This window comes from Molothrus ater, chromosome 10 (genome assembly GCF_012460135.2).
Source record: "Molothrus ater isolate BHLD 08-10-18 breed brown headed cowbird chromosome 10, BPBGC_Mater_1.1, whole genome shotgun sequence".
NCBI lineage: Eukaryota > Metazoa > Chordata > Aves > Passeriformes > Icteridae > Molothrus > Molothrus ater.
Genome location: NC_050487.2, coordinates 525,749 through 545,572, shown reverse-complemented (window position 1 = coordinate 545,572; position 19,824 = coordinate 525,749).

Below are 19,824 nucleotides of genomic sequence, written 5' to 3'. Positions count from 1 at the left end.
GCTTCTGAAGAAACCTTTTCCTTTCTATTGCTTTTTAGTATAGTCTTAATGTAACATATATCTAAAATAAATCAAGCCTTCTGATCATGGAGTCAACATTCGTCTCTTCTTCATCCTGAAAACCCTTGTGACCACGGTCACAGGTGACAAACATACAGGAGATCTTTCACACGTTCAGCATCAAAACCTCTCCTAATCCACTCACAGCAACTGTGCCCAGAGTGCCACAGCAGCTTCTACCAAATATCACTGAGAAGGCACAAGGCCTCAGAAGTGCTTTTACCACCCTGGGTGTGAGACAGCAATCGAGTGCTCTGCATCAGGAGCATCATTCCAATACAACACCTGAGGTTTATTTGATCAGCACTACAGAATATGCAGACTGTTCTCTACAAACAGGCACACAGAGCTGTCGTTTAATGCCACAAATTAAAAGCAAAATCAAAAGAAGATAATTTAGAAAATTTGATCAGCTGCACTGAAGGATTTAGACCCTCTCCCAATCTTTTTATCAATCCGTTCTTAAGCCAAAGGCCTTAGTTTGAAATCAGCACTGAAAGCCCACCACAAGCAAAGACCAATTTGTCCTGGGTTGATCAAAAGCAGCATGGCCAGCAATTCTCCTCCTCAAATACCCCACCTTCATGAGATCCCACCTGGAATTCTGCCTCTGTGCTTCTAGGGAATACATTTTACAGGCAGCCCATCTCCCCTGAACGTGCTACATCCGAGCTGGATGGTCAGGGCTGCTCTCCTCCTGCACCTGAGGGACACCAGAAATGGGCTCACTCCAGATCTGCAACCAAGCCCCTGCCCAGGAGAGCAGAGGCCTCTGCAGAGTGAGCTGTGAACCACTGACTGTGACCTCATTACTTGCTTTAGGGCAAATCTGGGAGAAAACAGGGCTAAACACACCAATGGGGATAGAATTCAGCATCATAAAGTCACCCCAGGACACCCCATGAAAGAAATCCTTCAGTGGATGGCATTGGAATCAGGGGGCCTCAGGAAGAAAGCATCACCTAAACAAGCATTAAACAGCACTCCATCAGACCTAGTAATGGGTAACTTTGTCCAAACAAATGTTCTCAACCAATTGGAAATATACTTATCTGCAGGAAAAATAGAAAAGGTCAAATTCAAAAAAACCTTGCACTCAGGCCTAATCATGAGACTGCAGCAGGTTTTCACTGAAGCCCTGGTGTTAGTGGAACTCAGGCAGAAAAGCAGTGTTCATCCCTGCAGTTGGGATTATTAGGGTTTTGGAGGTAAAATGAGACAACAGGATTTTGCAGGGAAAGCCACTGGTTTAGATCTCCTGATGAGAATTGCATTTTGTGTGTACAGTGCATCTTAGTTCAGATGCTCTTGTCAAGAAAACACTCAGTTTGTTTACAGACAATCTGCAGGGGTACCAAAGAGTTCTTTGAAAAATAGATTTTTACTTATAAAGTAGTATGGAAAATATACAGCAGTGAGTGAAACCAGGAAAAGTCTGGAATTCCATGACAATACTTTTACAGTAATTCAAACTACAGCTGCAGTGATTAATATTTATGATCAGGTTATCTTTCCCCTCCAAAACAGTCCATTTTGTAATAATTCTTGAAGACAATATGCAGATACCATATGGTCCCAGAACATCTGGAGCCCAAAGCCATCTCTGTCAGAAGCACAGAATGTCACTCTGAGATTGCCCAGGAGTTTCCATATGATCTGCTGCCTCAGGGACTGAAAGAGCAATAACAATAAAGGGAACTGTGAGTGTTGCTTAATGTTTTCCAATGGATCGTGCACATTAGGAACAGCAATTAATGATTTGGTTTATAATGCTTCAGGGAATTACTGTCCAGCAAAATAATGAAATTTAAATTTGCAATAAAGTTTAAGTGTGCAGGCATTTCATGGCAGCACACAGCAGTGATTTGCCAGAAGAAAACAACACTGTTATTGCAGCCACATCCAGATAATCCACAGAAAAAGCCATATCAACCCTTAAGTGATTTGATTATACTCTCTTACTGTTCAAGAGTCCTCAAAGGCATATTCAAAAGCAAATACACCTCACTAAAAGACCACAGGAGCAAAAACCAGCCCAGAGTTAAAGAACTCACTTTTAGTCTTTAAAGGTACTGCTGCAATCCTCTCCTCTAAATATATTCCCCAAAATATACTTGCAATTGTCATTATTCTATTTTTCAAAATGCCTGTATCCCTTGGCATCTGGCACCACGAGAAATTAAAAATCAGACCCATGAAATAACCTATATAAGAATTATCTGCATTTGGCCAAACTTCCTTTGGCCATTTCTTCTAAGAGTAAGAATATTTGGGAGCAGCAAGTAAAAAATTCAGATTAGCACCTCCCTGTCTGCAGCCCTAAATATCTGAACTTTCCCTCCAAAAATGCTCACAAATATAATGTTGTACACCATGTCCTGCAGTCAATACATCCAAAGCCAGAGAGGAAATTAATTTGGAGGAAAAAAAAAAAACCTCTAAAACAGAGCTTCTCTACTAAAGCAGGCCTAAGCTTTTCACACCAAGGGGATGTTGTAAAGTTCAGCTGTACAATTGAAATGACATTTAAAATACCTTTCCAAGAACAAAACACAGGCACCTGAATCTCAAACTTAATCTCTCCCATTTCTACTCCACATTCATGCTGCCCTTTTTTTCTGGTGTATTTATTTTGACCTGATCAGGAAAATCCTTTAATGAAGCTATATAGAGACTGGGAGGGATAACTGGAAATATTTTCAAGGAAATCTAAATATATTTTGATAATGTGTAAGAATTTTATTGAAATGTGTTTATGCAAGCTTGGTCGAGTAATTGTTAATGGGTAAATAGTAATTATTATTTTACAGAAAAATAATGAAGAGTTTTAATGAAAACTTTGAAACTTCTGCAGAAAATTGTTGAGCACCTTGAATGAGCTGACATTTATTAACAACAGAGGTGACATGCTCAGACTTGCTTTCTTCCAATAGTACACTGGTATCTTCAACATATCTCTGAATAAAGTTCCCCTAGTGTCTCCAAAAGCTGACAAAAATGCACTGATGGATTAAAAAATCCTAAATATTTCTCACAGGGTAATCACAGGGAAGTTATTCTTCCCAGCATGCCTCACCTGCAGCAAAAGAGTTTTCATCTTTTTTTTTTTTCCAGAAGAGTCATCATCACCCTGCAATGCAAAGTCATTCCCATATTTCATGTGCTGCCTTTCCTGTCTGCAGCAGTTTGCTCAGAGTGGATTCATCACACCACACCTTTTCAGGGACAGTTCTCTTAGCAGCTGGACTTGCATGCCAAGAGGCACCACACACTCCTCTGGGGCCTTATCCTCCATCCCCCCTCTCTCCAACAGTGACCACCATCCCTCTCTCCAACAGCTCCAGGCAGGACATGGCCACGCTCCCCTGACCAGACACATCTGCCCCATGCCTAATTCCACACCCAAATGAAAAAGGATGGGTACTTGGGAAACCCTTCTGGCAAAAATTGAACTGCTTTGGCCTTGTCTGCTATGGCAAGCAGGATTGAGAAGGAAAGAGAATGACTGTGTCTTCCGCAGTCCATCCCCTGGAGCAGGAATGCTTTCCATTGCCATATTTAATTAGCAATCACAGCAAGTGAAGTGAAATCAAGCAAACAAGTCATTAACTTCTGGCATTTCTGAAAATCAGTATGGAGTTTTGTTGTGGTGTTGTGAGGGGGGGATCCCCAGGACAAGGTGAGAGATGAGAATCTGACTCCAAATTCTCAGAAGGCTGATTACTATATTTATATTATGTTATATTATATTCTGAAACTATACTAAAGAAAAAGAAAGGAGACATCAGAAGGCTAGACAAGAATGAATAATAAAAACCCGTGACAGACCAGAGAGTCTGACACAGCTGCACTGGAATTGGTCATTAAGTAAAAACAATTCACATGGAACCAATCAAACATTCACCTGTTGGTAAGCACCCTCCAGACCATGTTCCAAGAAATCAGATAATTATTGTTTAAATTTCTTCCCTGAGGCTTCTCAGCTTCTCAGGAGAAAAATCCTGGAGAAGGGATTTTTCAGAAAATATCATGGTGACAGAGTTTAATGAATAAGTTCAAACCCAGGACCCAGAGTAAAATTCACTTTGCTTAAGTCCCTCATTCCAATGGCAGTGACTCACACCCTGCCCCAGAGCAGCAGAAGCTGAGCTCCATCAACACACCTGAGCTGTGCATGTACCTGCGGCCTTCTTCACTCAACTTTCCAGTTCCTTCTGGGATGGACATCAAGGTACCCACCTGATCCAACACATTTTATAGCTCAAGTCCCACCAGGAGAGCAGAATCTACACCAACTTCAAATGCAGTGAAAGGCGGTTTTCTCAGCTCTATAGGACAATAGCTCTGACAGCATTGACATGATGGGGGCTCTTGGTCTGTTTTACACCACAGAAACTCGGTCATGTGTGAGCAGGACATTACTATTGTATACAACATACACCTGGGAACACAAATAAAGGATATTTTAATGTTTAATGGCACAAGGATGTTTAGTCAAAAAACCCTCAAAGGGCAATATTAGTACAGCAATGTGCCAAAGGACCCTTAGTAGCCAAGTCCCTGTTATAAAATATTTGTGCTGCAGGACCTGGGAGGGTAGGATGTGCCCCTCCTTGACTCTTGACAGAGAATGACTCATCACAAACCAAGAACTCCCTGGAGATCCCTGTTTTAGTGCCCAGAGGAAGTGTCTCTCCATGTTATCCCTTATATTTAATATCTTCTTCCCACACTGCCTTAGCAAACCAGAGTGCAGCAGCTTGCCCTGAATGCAGCCAAGGGTTGAACTTGGCTGCCTCATGTGAACCTTGCTGTGCCTATAAATCTGATGTCACAGGAGATGTGGTTCTGGACACTTCCTGCAAACCACTGCAGAGAATCCTGTTTCTCATTTGTGTCAATGAATACTCGTGAACATTCATCAACAATTAAACAGTATGGAGCTAATCAAGCATTACTATCAGCAGATCATAGCAATTCCTATTTCTTTCAAAAATCTGTGCTTTACAGAAGAATGGATATTTTTGTGCTTTATGTCTGCAACCAATATGCACATGAATTATTAATGTGCTATAAAATTAGTATATTTTGGGGGGGTTGGGGGGGAACGAGTTACCTAAGGCATTTTCATATAAATGACTGCAATTTAACTTTCAAAAAACATTTCATTTTTCAACACTCTGCTCACTTCAAATTGAAGTCTGTACATTAGATTTGGCCAAGCATGTCACAAGAAACTTCACACTTGTAAATGATTAACCCATGAAGACCCAGCATGGATTGAACACAGAAGCAGCAGCCGTGTAACACCAGGCAGACAGCACTCACCCTCTGGAGTCCTTAACAAGTTTCTGCATGAGCAGCTCCAGAAAGCTGAAGCCAATTCCCATGATGCTTGGATGGTCTGTTTAGCAGGAGCACATCGCTGCTCTTCCACACCACTGCTCTAAGCTGTGCGCCAGGAAAACCTCCCAGACAGCCCTGCCCACGAGCTGTCACCAGGGGAGGCCAGGGTGGCTGAGCTGGGCTGGCCACTGCAACTCCCTCTCCTCCATCACACTCAGCTCCCAGCACCACCCAGCTTAGCTGGATGTGGAGGAAAGGATTTGATAGCCAAGAATCCTTACATTGTGGCATTCACATTCTCTGAAAAATTCTTTCACTCAGGGTTTTTCTCCTGGGAAGCTGAAAAGCAGAGAGAGAGGCTTCAGAGAAAAGGAAAACAATTTTTATTTCATTTACTTCTCCTGTGTTGTGCTCATGTGGAATGTGTTTGGAGATTGTTTACCCACAGGTGATTGTTCCATTGGATTCTGCTGGGAGTTGTTTTCACTCTTTGGCCAATCAGGGCCGAGCTGTGTCGGGGCTCTGGAAAGAGACAGAAGTTTTCATTATTATCTTTTTAGCATTCAGTAAGTATCCTTTCTGTATTCTTTAGTATGGGATAGTATTCTTTAATATAATATAGTATCATAAAGTAATAAATTAGCCTCTGAGAACATGGAGTCAGAGTCATCATTCCTGCCATCGTCAGGGTTCTTTGATTACAACATTACATGCCTGAGATACTGTTGTAGGCAATATGTTTTTCTGCCACTCCTCCTCATGCCCATCTGAGTTCAGCAATCCCATGACTCTCACAGAAAGAGAAGTCTCATCTTCCCTCAAAAAAAGCCCCAAATCATCATCATAATTAAAGACCAGTGTACATGTAATAAAGAAAGCTCTTGTTAGACAGCAGGCAAATTAATTCTCTTCCTCATCTTCTCTTGTTTCTTTCCATTGAAGGCTGAACTTGGTGTCTGATGCACAACTATCACAATCTGCTAACATAAAGCAAGCACAAGAAAAAAAATGGTCAAAATAAGGAATTGTGGATTTGTCTACAGAAAAGTAATGAAAATGGATTAAAGTAGCAGAAGCAAAATTCACACACAAAACTTGCAGGTGAATGCTTTGATTCCACATTGAATAAACTCAAAGTAAAATTCTGCCTGCAACAGCAGGGGACACTTGTTCAGCCTTAGAGATTCTTCCAGCAAGTGGTTTGAAACAGAATATACAGGAGTGGTCCAAACACCTTCATCTGACCCAGGACTTCCTGCAGATGCTTCTGCTCAGTTCCCACAAGAGGCTTCCTCATTTAGTGGTCTGTAATTCCTGAGGATGCCATTCCCAGGATGTGACATGTGATGTACATCTGGCCACAGCTGTGCCAGATGGAAACCACCTCTTTGGAATCTTTAAAATGCTCCTCTGCTCAAAGAAACATGCAAAAAAAATTGGCAACATTTTTTTCAAACAGGTTTCTGCCACTAGAATGAGCATTCAAGACATAGGAAGCCCTTTGGCTCCCACAGAGCATGTGCGTGGGGGAATAAAGAGGAAAAAGAAGAAAGTTCATTTGGAAAGTCCTGTTGTTCGAAAGTTCATTGAAGGCAATTTAGTGATTAAAAAAAAAAATCATTCAATAAAACCTACACTAGAGGTGATGATTCTGTAATAACGGCAACATAAAAGTTTAATAGCCAGCTTCAGCTGCCAGATGAGTTCCTACATTATTACATCAATGTTCAGCAGATAACACTTCTGTCTATAAGGAAAGCTTTGTCCAGTTTAATTTTTAAACCAGTTCAGTGTATGTCTCTCACTGTGTTTCTTCCCCACCCTCTTGCTTCCAACACAGAACTACTATGTTCAGACAAATGATCTTGCCCTCAAAACAAAATTATTGCTTCCAACAGCCTCTGCATAGGCTTTTAAAGCATTACAGCTCCTGATTCCTGAAGAAGAATGTATCATAAAGTCAAGTCATGAATTTGGAAGATTAAACAAAGCCAAAGAAACTCTGGGTCTGTGATTTAAAAAATATGCAAAGCTAACAATCTTCACTCTACTGATTTTTACATATTCTACAAATCAGAGAACCATAAAATGTGAGCTGCTTCTGCCTGAAGTTCACTGCCAAATACAAAACTGCACCAGTGTGAACTGTGGTTAATTCCTCATTAGAAAAAGGAACCCCAAATGCAGTTGGGAACATGCTGGCCAGCACCCTGTTTGTCCAGAAAATTAAGTATTCCCAAGTCAAAAGAACTAATTCCAGAGGATGAAGAAAACATTTTATCTGTTTTCATGTTCCTTTTTCTCCATGTATTCAAAGATTTTTCTTTTGCTGTTTGACCTTCACAGGCACAAGGCCAGGAAGTGTTTTACAGGTATGCACAGCAGTCAGTCTAAATTGTAGCAAAAAAGGAAAAAATGCAACATGAATTATCATAGGTGAAATATTTCAATTTTTTTCCAGGGGGAAAAAATAAAAAGGCAAGCTAGAGGACAATTCACTATTGCAATTCATCTTCTCAGGAAAAAGGAAAAAAGAAAAATCTGGCTTTGATGATTTTCCCTCCTGGGGCAACTGGGAATACCAGAGGAGTCATATTGGCATTTCCCCACAAAAGATAGTGGTGGTCTAATTTACTGCTGCACAGCACAGCCAAGCACAGAGCCAAAGCTGTCTGTGCTCCTGGCAAGAGGCTGGTGATCACTCATCTAATCCTCAAAGGGTGACAAATCTGTAGATTTCCACTTGAAAAGGCAACAAACTGTTCTGAGGAGTAACTGCTAAGTGATAGGTATGGGAATACTTTGATTTCTGCAGGTGAGAAAAAAGGAAATCAAGCATTGTCGGAGTGAAATAACCTTGTGGCTCACCAGTAAACCAAGCCCCTGTCGGTGTCTGGCTGTGGAGGGTTGGAAGAGCTGCAACACCATCTGCTGAGAAGAGGCGAAGCCAGCCAGAAGGGGTGTGCTGAAAGCATCCACATCTCCCAGGGTCATGGAGGAGCCAAACGCTCCCTGCTTTGTGTGTTAAGCCATTTTGAATGCTTTGATTCTCCTAAAGTCTGCTGTCTTATCAACAAAGCTTTCTCTTTGATTTGTCATACATGACCTTCTCAAGGGAACCTGCACTTCTGGCTGCAAATGGACTCTTCAGCTGTGCTGAGGAGCCAGGGGCATCTGTGCTGCTTTTCCCACTCTGGGTGATCCAAAGCCAGGGGCTCGTGCTGTTTGCAGAATGGGTCTGGAGAGAGCCCATGGTGGGTCAGTGACGCTCTTCCATGTCACCCTTGAGTCAGGAATGGGTGAAAAGTGACACATAGACTCTAGGTCTCTAGAAGGCTAATAACCCATTTATTAGAAACCCATTGCTTTTTATACACTATTGTTATAGATGGATAATGAGATGATTGGCTCTCACAATTAAAAGATAACTCTTGTGTGAATATTAAGAAAAGCTTTAGTGATGTACAGTTATGTTATTGCAGTTTAGCTGTCCTCTGTTCTCCCCACAGTTCCCTTTCCCCCTGTATTGTTGCCATCTGACAGCCTGGGCTGTCTCAGACAGGTACAAAGAAGCTGCACATGTGTCCCTGGCATGGGGCAGGTGGCAATGGAAAAGCTTGGGGGTGCTCAGGGGGTGAGGCATGGCAACACCTGAGCTCCAATGCAGTTACAAGAAAGCAGTTTGCACTGATAAATGGCAAAGAAGAGCTGAGTGACAGCCTTTGGGAGGGGCCAGGGCTGGCTGATGCAACCCCGGGGTATAAAACACTGAGCATCCATGTTGAACATGAACTGGCCATGTGGTGTGCATGGACCCAGCACTGCAGCCTTTTCCTTATGTAGTCCTTTGTTGTATTTTTGTTAAGGTTTAATAAATCTTTTTAAATGTTCAAAGTGAGCAGTTGTTTCTCACACTGGGAAGGTTTATCTGGCTTTCTCTGTCTGACCCGGCTGTCTCAACCACACTTCCTAAAAGAAGGGAACACCTCTTCCTGTCACCATGGGCAGGTAAGATGAGGTGCACACTCAGCAGGTGATTGCACTCCTCCAGCCCTGAGCAAGGCTGCAGGGATCAGCAATGTGTGTGTGCAGAGGGCACTCAGCCAGCTCCTGCTGTGAGCAGGATGGTTCAATGGATGCATTACCAGTGTGAAGTTTTCCTTTGGGTGACATTCACCACGTGCATGGCATGCTTGGTCGCCCCCAGTGAGTTGGATTTAATTTCATTCAATTACTTCTCATTTTAATTGAATGCAGCAGGCTATGATCAATAAAGGGAAGCGTTATCCTAACCGTTGATCACTAACTCATAAAGATGCCAGGCTTCTCCCAATAACACTGATGGGCTGCTTTGCCTGATTGTTTTTAATGTATGCTAAAAAATGGAAATTGAACTAAGCTCTTTCTCCATACCTTGCAATAGGCTGTTAGATGGCTTCCATTCGTATCACTGCACCACTCTACATCCAGATCTATTTGAAGATTGTGCAGCTGTGTGAGGAGTTTCCACAGAGAGACACAGGAGGAAAGGTGTGATACAACATTTCATAGCTCCATGTAAGATCTTCATCCAGCAGTCTCTGTGTTTGATTCAGAAACCAAAGCCTGATAGGATCTAGAGACCTCAGTATCAAATTTTCATTCTAGGAGGGGGTAAATGCAGTTACAGATAATTGCTATGAAATCAAAAAGCACAGTAGGCAGAGGAGCAAAGCAGGATTGGTATGGTTCACTTCTGCCAACTCACACACAAAAAGAAAATAAAGGGTGATTTTATGCCAACTTTAGATCCAGTCCAGGACAACATAATTTAGCATAAACTTTGTCAGAAGAAACACTATAAACTGCTTTGAATAACCCCACAGAAATATGATAATATACCCTTACCTCACCTAGACACAACTGCCACCACACAAATACAGTAAAAGCAGAATTATAGGTTCAGAAAAGCAAAACAAGGTGATCACTGCTAACTCTGCTGTGCAGGGATTACCAGGCACAAGGCACAGGAGACTCAGGTTGCAATGAAGGTGCAGAGCAATATCCAAGACAGCTTCTAACCAGCTCCTTCCATCTCCCCAGTGCCACAGCAGGGAGGCTGATGGCATATGGAGCTCAGTCCTACCCAGAGCTCCAACAGAGAGCAAACCCCAGCAAGACAGGCATACTCTGAATCTTGCATTGCTGGAGGTTGGATTTTATGTGCACCACCTCAGAGATCAGCCAAGTGTGTTTTCTCTCAGCTATCCTCTGAGGACTTCAACTTGTGTGTGGTTCAGAGAAAGCTTTCTGGTTAGCTTTTTTGATTAGAAGAGTATTTACAAATACAGACAGATGCCACCTCTAAACAAAGTCAAAAGTTTTCAGTAAGCACCAGATTTACCTTGGCAACAGTACTTTCTATCCCTTTTTCCTCATTTGTTACAAATTTCAGTTCATGGCTGTATACTGTAAATGGAAAAATTTGGAATGAAGAAGATGAAATAAAATACCATCTTTTAAATATGCAATACTGAGTTTATAGCTCTTTTCCCTCTGGCATCTTGTCAGCATAAAATAAAAAGGCTCAGGAAATCTAAATGAGAAAAGCCTCACTCCCATACTTTATCAGTGAAGAATTTCCATGGCAATACTGTTTTGAAGCTAAATGGTTTTATTTATAGATGAAGCAGTTTTCATAGTTCATTTGCCTTTTCTCCAGATTACCATAACCATACATGATCAGTTGTTAAGATCTACAGATATTATCTGTGCAGTGCCAGCAGTTCACTTAATTATTTGAAATATGAAATGATAAATAAATTAAGTGCTCATGCAACTTGCCAGGCTTACACAGCAGGCTGCTGGGGATGCAGGGATACAGAGTGGGGTGTGATGGTACAGAATGAAAACTCCCATGGCCACTTTGCAGAAATATCTAATAACAACGTGGAGAGTGGCATGAATGGGGAGCAAATGGAAGGCTTGGGTGTGGTGCAACAGCAGAAGGAACAGCAGGAGCAGGGATAAAAAGGGTGTCAGGTGCTGACAGCAGGTCAGGATCCAACATAACCCAGGTAAGGACAATGCAGGATATTGAAATACAGACTAAACCCATGGAGAGACAGTGGTAGGAAGACACAGAGTACGGGGAGAGATAAGTCAACACCTAGATAAGAAAATAAATAAATCCTACCAATGGAGAGAAGGGGGGCACAATAGACAAAAGGAACACAACTACCGTGACCTCCTGAAGGGTACAATCCAGGCACATTCAACATCAGCACATACTTAATTAACCTTAGGAAGGTTTCAGGGTGCATAATAAGAACTAGGGAGCCAGCATTGCTTGGTCCTCTTCTTTGTTTTGAGGAATCCACACAGGAAACCTGCCTTAGTGCCTGGAGTGCTTAGTGCTGGCCTGTCCACATGCATCTTGGTGCTCATGAGTGAAGTAGCATTTGTTTTATTTTCTTCCCCATTGATAATGATCATATTATTTCAACATTAATTGCTCCTCCTTCCCTTGGAAAATTATAAAAGATAGTTCCAGCTTCTGCCCTCAACTTTGACATGGGGGAAGGCAGAAAAGAAGGAAGAACAGCCCACAAGTACTACAAAACATTGAAAACAAAAGTAATAAAGATGGGGAAATCTAGCAAGAAAAATGCTTTTGGTATTTTTTTCCAGGTAGAACCACTGTCAGTTCCTCTAGTAAAGGCAGAGATCATGTAGTGTTTTTTTTGCAGAAACCTATGATTTAGCTCAAATATTTGAGTGCTGCCCGCAGCTTTTCATTCAAATTTCTTCGCTCGTGCTCCTAATAGACATTCCCAAACAGTTAATCTCTTAACAAGTTAACTCTGTCACCAAAGCCCATGAAGTGGCTTTTTTTTTTAACTCAGGAACACTATGCCCAAAGAAATGGAGAAGACTCAAGGCTCCTAACCTCCACTGAGCTGGAGCCCAGGCTGGGCCACCCAGGAGAGGGAGAAGTGCAGCATACTCTGGCCTTGATTCCATAAAAGTCAGGACTTCAAACTATTGTATTTGCTGGGAATACCCCAATGAAGGCAGGAATGATGAATGTGACTCCATGTTCTCAGAAGGCTAATTTAGTATTTTATGATACTATATTATATTAAAGAATACTAAACTAAACTATACTTAAAAATACAGAAAGGATACTTACAGAATGCTAAAAAGATAATAATGAAAACTCCTGACTCTTTCCAGAGCCCCGACACAGCTTGGCCCTGATTGGCCAAAGAGTGAAAACAACTCCCAGCAGAATCCAATGGAACAATCACCTGTGGGTAAACAATCTCCAAACACATTCCACATGAGCACAACACAGGAGAAGCAAATGAGATCAGAATTGTTTTCCTTTTCTCTGAGGCTTCTCAGCTTCCCAGGAGAAAAATCCTGGGTGAAGGGATTTTTCAGAAAATGTGAATGTGACAGTCAAACCGTGCCTGCCAGTATGGAAAGGCAACTTTCACCAGGAATATGTCCCCCAAACAGGAATAGCAGTAAGGACACAGCCTCACTGCCTGAGGTACAGGTGCCACAGCCAGCTCACAGGTGGGGGAAAGGCTGCTCCTGGTGGTTTCAATCAATTCCTCCCCCAATGGCATTACACTTCATGAGAGGGACCTTTAACTGACTCTTGATGGACACAACAAACACAAGCACCTTTCCTACAGAGGAAATGCTCAGGGTATTGACAGCTGCTTTGTTTACCATGTGAAAAAAATGTCCAAGAATTAAAAGGTGCTTTCAGTGTTACCAAGAGCCCAGCACATACACCTAAAGATTAAGTGAAAGCCATCAACTGCATGATTCTTGCAATAATTTAATGCATACTACAGGGCCATCCAAAAATCTCATGAAAACAACACATACTCTTTAGCTCCAGTAACCATATTACTGGAAATAGATTTTGCACAATCCTCCTTCAAACAGCCATTTAAACCCCAGGCTTAAAGGAGATTATGCTGTTTGCTGATTTAAGCTGAAAGGGAAGCTTGTTCCAGTCATCTGGAGGCTCCAGAGGCAAAAGCTCATCTGCCAAATTCCCTCTTTATCCTACTACAATGTACAGCATCTAAATTGTGATGATAATCTTGAAGCAAAACGACTTTGCTTTCAAAGATAGTGTTAAAGTCCGTTTCTAAAGCCTTTCTGGCTTTCCTAGGGATTGTTTCAACTTTGGTCTAACGGTGATATGATGTTGCCTGATCTGCTTGATCTATGAAAGCTGATTTACTTCAATATCAGTAAAGATAACCCTTCTGGAACTCTTTATCTTGGACCCAAAACACAGAGGCCAGTCAGCTTTTTACAGGTACAAGCTGCAAAAAGGGGAAAAATTGAAAGTCCAGTCTAATGAAGGGTTGCTGTGGGACATAAATGCAGCATTTCTGTCCAGTTCTGCTGCCCATCCCTGACACTTCCCTGGTCACAGGCAGCCCCCCATTTCCAGAGCAGGGGCTGCCCCAGCATGGATCCCACCTGCAGAGCTGCAGCCAGACCTGGGGTCCCCAGCACAGCAAGGACAGGCTCCTTTGGAGTGAGCCCAGAGGAGGAACCAGCATGATCAGAGGGATGGAGCAGCTCTGAGGAAAGGCTGGGAGAGTTGGGATTGCTCAGCCTGGAGAGGAGATCAGGAGTGACCTGGTGTGGCCTTGCAGTACCTGAAGGAGCTGACAAAAAACATGAAGAGAGAGTTTACAAGGACATGTAGTGACAGGACAAGGGAGAATGTCTTCACATTGATGAAGAGAAGGTTTAGATTGGGTTTTAGCAAGAAATCCTTCCCTGTGAGGGTGGTAAGGCCCAGGCACACGTGCCCAGAGCAACTGTGGCTGCCCCTGGATCCCTGGAAGTGTCCAAGGCCAAGCTGGACAGGGCTTGGAGCACCCTGGGATAGTGGAAGGTGTCCCTGCCCTCATGTCAGGGGAGTGGAACAAGATGCTATTTAAGGTCCTTTCCAACTCCTGATTCCATGATTTTGGGACTTATTCAGGCCCTGTGGTTCAGTTGCTGCCTTCACTCCAGAAAAGCTGAGGAAACAGCCATGCTCCTGCATAGCAGCAGTGGCCAAGGCAGATGGAGCAATCCTGGTCCTGCCTCCACAAACACCAGCCCTGTGACACAGGCCACAGGTCTTCCTTTCTCCACCACACTCCATTGATTAGAGAGACCGATCCTTCTCCCTCCAAGCAAAGTACACTCCTGAGGATAGCAGAGTCCAGGCTTCACAAAGGTTCTCCTCCTGTTCTTACCACAGGAAGGAAATGGGACAAATCCCATCCAAATCTTCAGGGTTAATGGGCACTGAGAGATGTTCAGAAGGACTAAAGTAGGAACTACTGCCATTGTCCCTCACACCACTTCTTTACAAATTCCCCTGTTCTTTTTGCTATTTCACACTGAAAAATGAAATCCTACCAATGGAGAGAAGGGGGGGGGGGGGCACAATACAGAACGAAAATGAAAAAGTCCACTTAGCTGAGTATTTCAGATACCCTATTCTCCTCAGCCACCACCCTACTAACTGTGGTCTCCAGTGACACACATCATTTTTTCCCCAGTTATCACAGTCAGGATACTTCCCATTCCAGACTCTAACATTTATTTTCCATTATTATTAACACTTGATGAAAAGGCAACAAGAATGCACTACATAAGAATTTAAAAGGCAATGCAGTGGAAAACTGTTAATGGTTAAATGCATCATTATGTCCAGTAACATTACACAATTAACAAATTTAATCATTTAACATTCTAGCAATGAAAACTTCGATTAAATGTGTAATTTTGTATATGAAATAATTATTCATTTATCAATAGGAGATGACTCTACTTCAGTTCAAAAGTAAAAAATACAATTAGATGCAGCAGGGCAGAACAAATTTCTGGTAGTAAGACAGACGTGCTGGAGCTGTGTGTGCAGTGATTCTGTGAGGCCTCACAGTGAAACTCATAATTCTCACAGGACAATGCCTCTAAATATCTCGGGTCATTAGCAAAATTACACAGCTAATGAAGGGCAAATTAATGGAGCTCTGGAATATTTTATAAGCCTGTAAGAACAGCTACTTGTTATACATCACCAAGAAATAATTGCAGCAGAGTCAATCCCATGAACTCATTAAGTTTGAACAATACGAGTCAGGCAGGCTGTTCTCCAAGGAGAATCCTCTCCAACCTCATGGCTGATACTCCCCAGGGAGGTGATCCCAGGGAGGGTGAGGAAGAGGATACATTACAGACCAGCTTTGGGCTAGCAGTTCCCACCTCCCAGGGCAGGGAGCTGGAGAAACCCAAGCTGCCTGCCCTGGGGCAAACCACATCTGGAGCCCGTCAGGCAAACCCGCACAAATACTGAGTGAGGTCTCAAGAAATCAATCGTGTTCTTCTGACAACATGCAGGGGAATAATGGGGGGATGACACCAATGCCTTAACTGGAGATATTTGTGAGGCTATGACACATCCCCCACCAGGTCAGTGCTGGCAAGGCTGTCACAGCAAAGCTCCATGACCACTGTCACTTTTATTTTCTGAAAAATCCTCTTTGCCCAGGATTTTCTCTGGGAAGCTGAGAAGCCTCAGAGAGGAATGAAAACAATAATGATCTGATTGCTGCTCCTGTGTTTGCTGTTTTGGAATGTGGCTTGGACATTGTTTACCAACAGGTGAATGTTTGATTGGTTCCATGTGAATTGTTTTTAATTAATGACTAATCTGTGTCAGACTCCGAGTCAATCACGAGCTTTTATTATTCATTCTTTTCTAGCCTTCTGATGTATCCTTTCTCTATAGTTTAGTATAGTTTTAGTATAGCATTTCTAATATAATATAATATAATATAATATAATATAATATAATATAATATAATATAATATAATATAATATAATATAATATAATATAATATAATATAATATAATATAATATAATATAATATAATATAATATAATATATCAGCCTTCTGAGAACTTGGAGTCAGATTCTCATCTCTCACCTTGTCCTGGGGACCCTCACAAACACCACAGATCATCCTGCAGGAAACTCAAATGTGGTGCCCACTGCATTCAAACATGACTGCAAGAGCAAACAGTCCCGAGCCAGAGGCATTCAGAATAAGAGACTTCAGTACAAGGAGTAGCACATCTTAAAGCAAATTAAAATTAGTTTTTCCAACACCAGGAACTGAGAGTTGCTGCTCTCAAACTGGTCCCAAAATGTGTACTTACAGTATCACATCACAGAGCTACACACAAGCTGAAAGGACAAAGATGCTGAAGGCAGAACTGCCATGAAAAGGTTTTTACAGTTTACATGGTTTTGCTGGACCTCCCAAGCACCACCCTCAGTCTGCTTCACTACAGATAATTCTGGGGGGCCTCAGATTTCCACACAGTTCTCATTGGCATGGGGCAATCACCACTGAAGTGGGTATTTTTATGATTTTAAACTCATTTAAACACCTAAAAGAGCAGATCATCACCTGACAGACTCCACTCCGAGCACATTTTAGAGACCTGTAAAAGCAGAGTTCAATGCCCTGATGCACTGCTTTGAATGCAAAACAAAAGCCAGAAGCTTGCAAGAGGATCCATAAAATCTGAACCACTAAGATCCACCCAAAATGTGTTTGGATTATAGATGTACTGAAGAAGAAGCATAATTGCCAAATTCAAACTTTATACAATATTAGGCTTTCTCATTACTCCAACATCCAAGCTCCATCATTCCTATCCTTACAAATATCTGATCAAGGCACCCTCACTAAGAAAGAAAAATGTATTCTAAAGTATTTTTAAGTGATTTCTGCAAGGTTTTTTCACATGTGGCTCCTACAAAAATATTTTCCCAAGTACCTATTAAATCTATTGGTTCTCTCTTAAAAAAAATATGAGATTTTACCATTTCCAAAAACCAAAAGCAGGAGCCACTGCAAGTAACAGCACACTCTGGCAAACACAAGTGTCTTAGGGACACTTAATGTTTTGCTCCTGAAGAAATACAGACTGTCAGGACAAACCATTAAAGTGATCATTATAGCTGATCCAATTTTCCCCTAACTTTGGGATGCAGTAATGTTTCTGAATGGGAAAAAAGGAAAAAATAATTAACTTATACCATTGAATCTAGTGGGAAGTTGGAACAAATTGTTGGCTTGCACTCTCAGCTCCCAAACCCAATCCTTACAGACACTGGGAAAAGTATACTTCATCTTCACTGCCTTCTGATAGTCCAATGAAACTGCAGTAGGCTGTCAATAAAGTTGAAAAAATCAGGTTAAATGAAAAAATGCAGATGTTCTCAGAGAGAAACAGAGAGTTTCCCAGGCATCATTCTGGGAAAACTGTGAAAAGCTCAGAGAAAAGAATGAAAAAATTCTTATATTAACTTTCTGCACCTGGTATTTTGAACAGTTGTTTTCTCATAAGATGTTTGCCAAAGGGTGTTTTCTTAATTAGACTGTGATGTAAAATGTGTTAATTAAATGACCAATCAGGTCCACCTGGATCAGAACAGTGTATAAAAGGAGGAGTTCTAATAAAGTCAGGGCTTTTTGCCTTCTGATAATCTCAGAGTCTGTGTTGCCTTTCTATTCTGTTCCTGACTCAATAGTGACAAAAATAGTCTTAAATTTTCAGCAAAAATAAGAACTTCTCATAGGACAAATATATAATGTAGCATGAATTTCAGATACAGCACTGCCCAGCTAGATTAGACGTAAATGTTTCAGAGGCCTTGTTGGAATCCTCTGAAGAAAATGTAAGAAATTTCAACTGGAAGATGAGGAATCTTTTGCTTTCACTGAATCACATAGATCTATTAAAATCCCAGGGCTATAGCTTAACAGCCTTCTGGAAAAAATTAACACCACAATAGTGAGCGCATTCCACAATCCACATCAATGGCTGCTCTCCAGAGCTCTCAACTTCTACAGCTCCCTGGGCAACAAGTTTCAGAGGCTAATTCAATACCGTGTTGTCTTTGCTAATTTCATTAAAGCTCCTTCTTGAGTTTATACCAAACTGCCACCTCCTGCTCTCAGCACTCCCAAATCTCATGCAGTTTTTAAACTTCAGACATTGCATAACTTCATCTTAACCATCTAATGAACTGTAAAAGGACTCCTTTAAAAAACAGCCCTTTGTGCCTAAGAAAAGACTCTGTAGGACCATAAAACAGGAACCATGGAAAGTAATGATTCATTTTTCAGCTTCCAGGAACATTGCTGGTTTCCATGCAGCCCACAGAGGACTCATAGATGCTGTTTTGCTAAATTCCTGCCTGACTGCAGTCATATATATCACCCTGGGCAAAGGTGCACTCTGGCAGCATCACTGGATGCCTTTGCCTGACACACCATCATTTCCAAGTGCAACTTGCTGGGGTTTCTGCCAGCCCATCCCTGCACATTGTGCTGTACATCATTAGCAGCAATGGAAAAGAATTTCCTTCATACATCATGACAAAGGGTTACAGAGAATAAGCCAACAATTTTCTTGCTGGGGCAGTATCAGTACATCTCGATTCAGTTTGGGCTCTCAGCATCCATGGAGAGTGCAAGATCTGCTGCTCATATGCCGTGCTAAGAAGGTCAATGCCTGGTGAGCAGGTTTTATGCTCTCTCTACAAAACACAGATCAAATTTGGAATTCCTAGTGCATTTCTCTTGGTCCCATTATGTGCTGACTGCTTTTGTTGCTCACATATATTATAGAACACAACAGATAGGTGTTAACCAGAAGTCCATGAGCTATTTCCAAGGTTTGCCATATTATCTATTGTATAGAGCACCCTGTCACCTTAGAGGATAACTTGGTGAATGAAGGCATTACATGGAGCTCAGTTTAGGCTCAGTCCTTGCATGTGGAAAGTTTTCCAAATTCCTGGAGTAACCAGAGCCTAAAAGTGACCACTCAAGTTAGTAACCTGAACCAGGTTCTTTAAAAAGCCTGTACATTTCTGTCTATTCCCTTTTATGCTGTATTCAAGGACTGTTTCCTACCACATGTTCTCTGACAGAAATAATTCACATGGCACAGCTTAGAACATCAGCCCTGAAGAAAGAAGTTCAGTGCCTGGTCTCTGTATAAAGGATTAAGACCAGCAAGCTGCTCCAGGGGGAAATTTGGTTTTGACCAGGAAATGGTTACTTTTTCTCTGTCTCCACGTATCACATTTCTTCAAATGAAGAGTCAGATTTTCATTGAGACTGAATTACAAATTGAAATTTGCTTTTTTATTAATAAGGACAGTGCAAGATTAAGTTAAATTAGCTGGTTTGTTGAATACTTATGCTATCCACTTAATTTTTTTTAGAAATATATTAATAGAAGATCACAATCAAAGCTGAATTAATTCAAAGATGAATGGCACTTTTTATGCATCGAGTATGAATCTATTAGTAGCT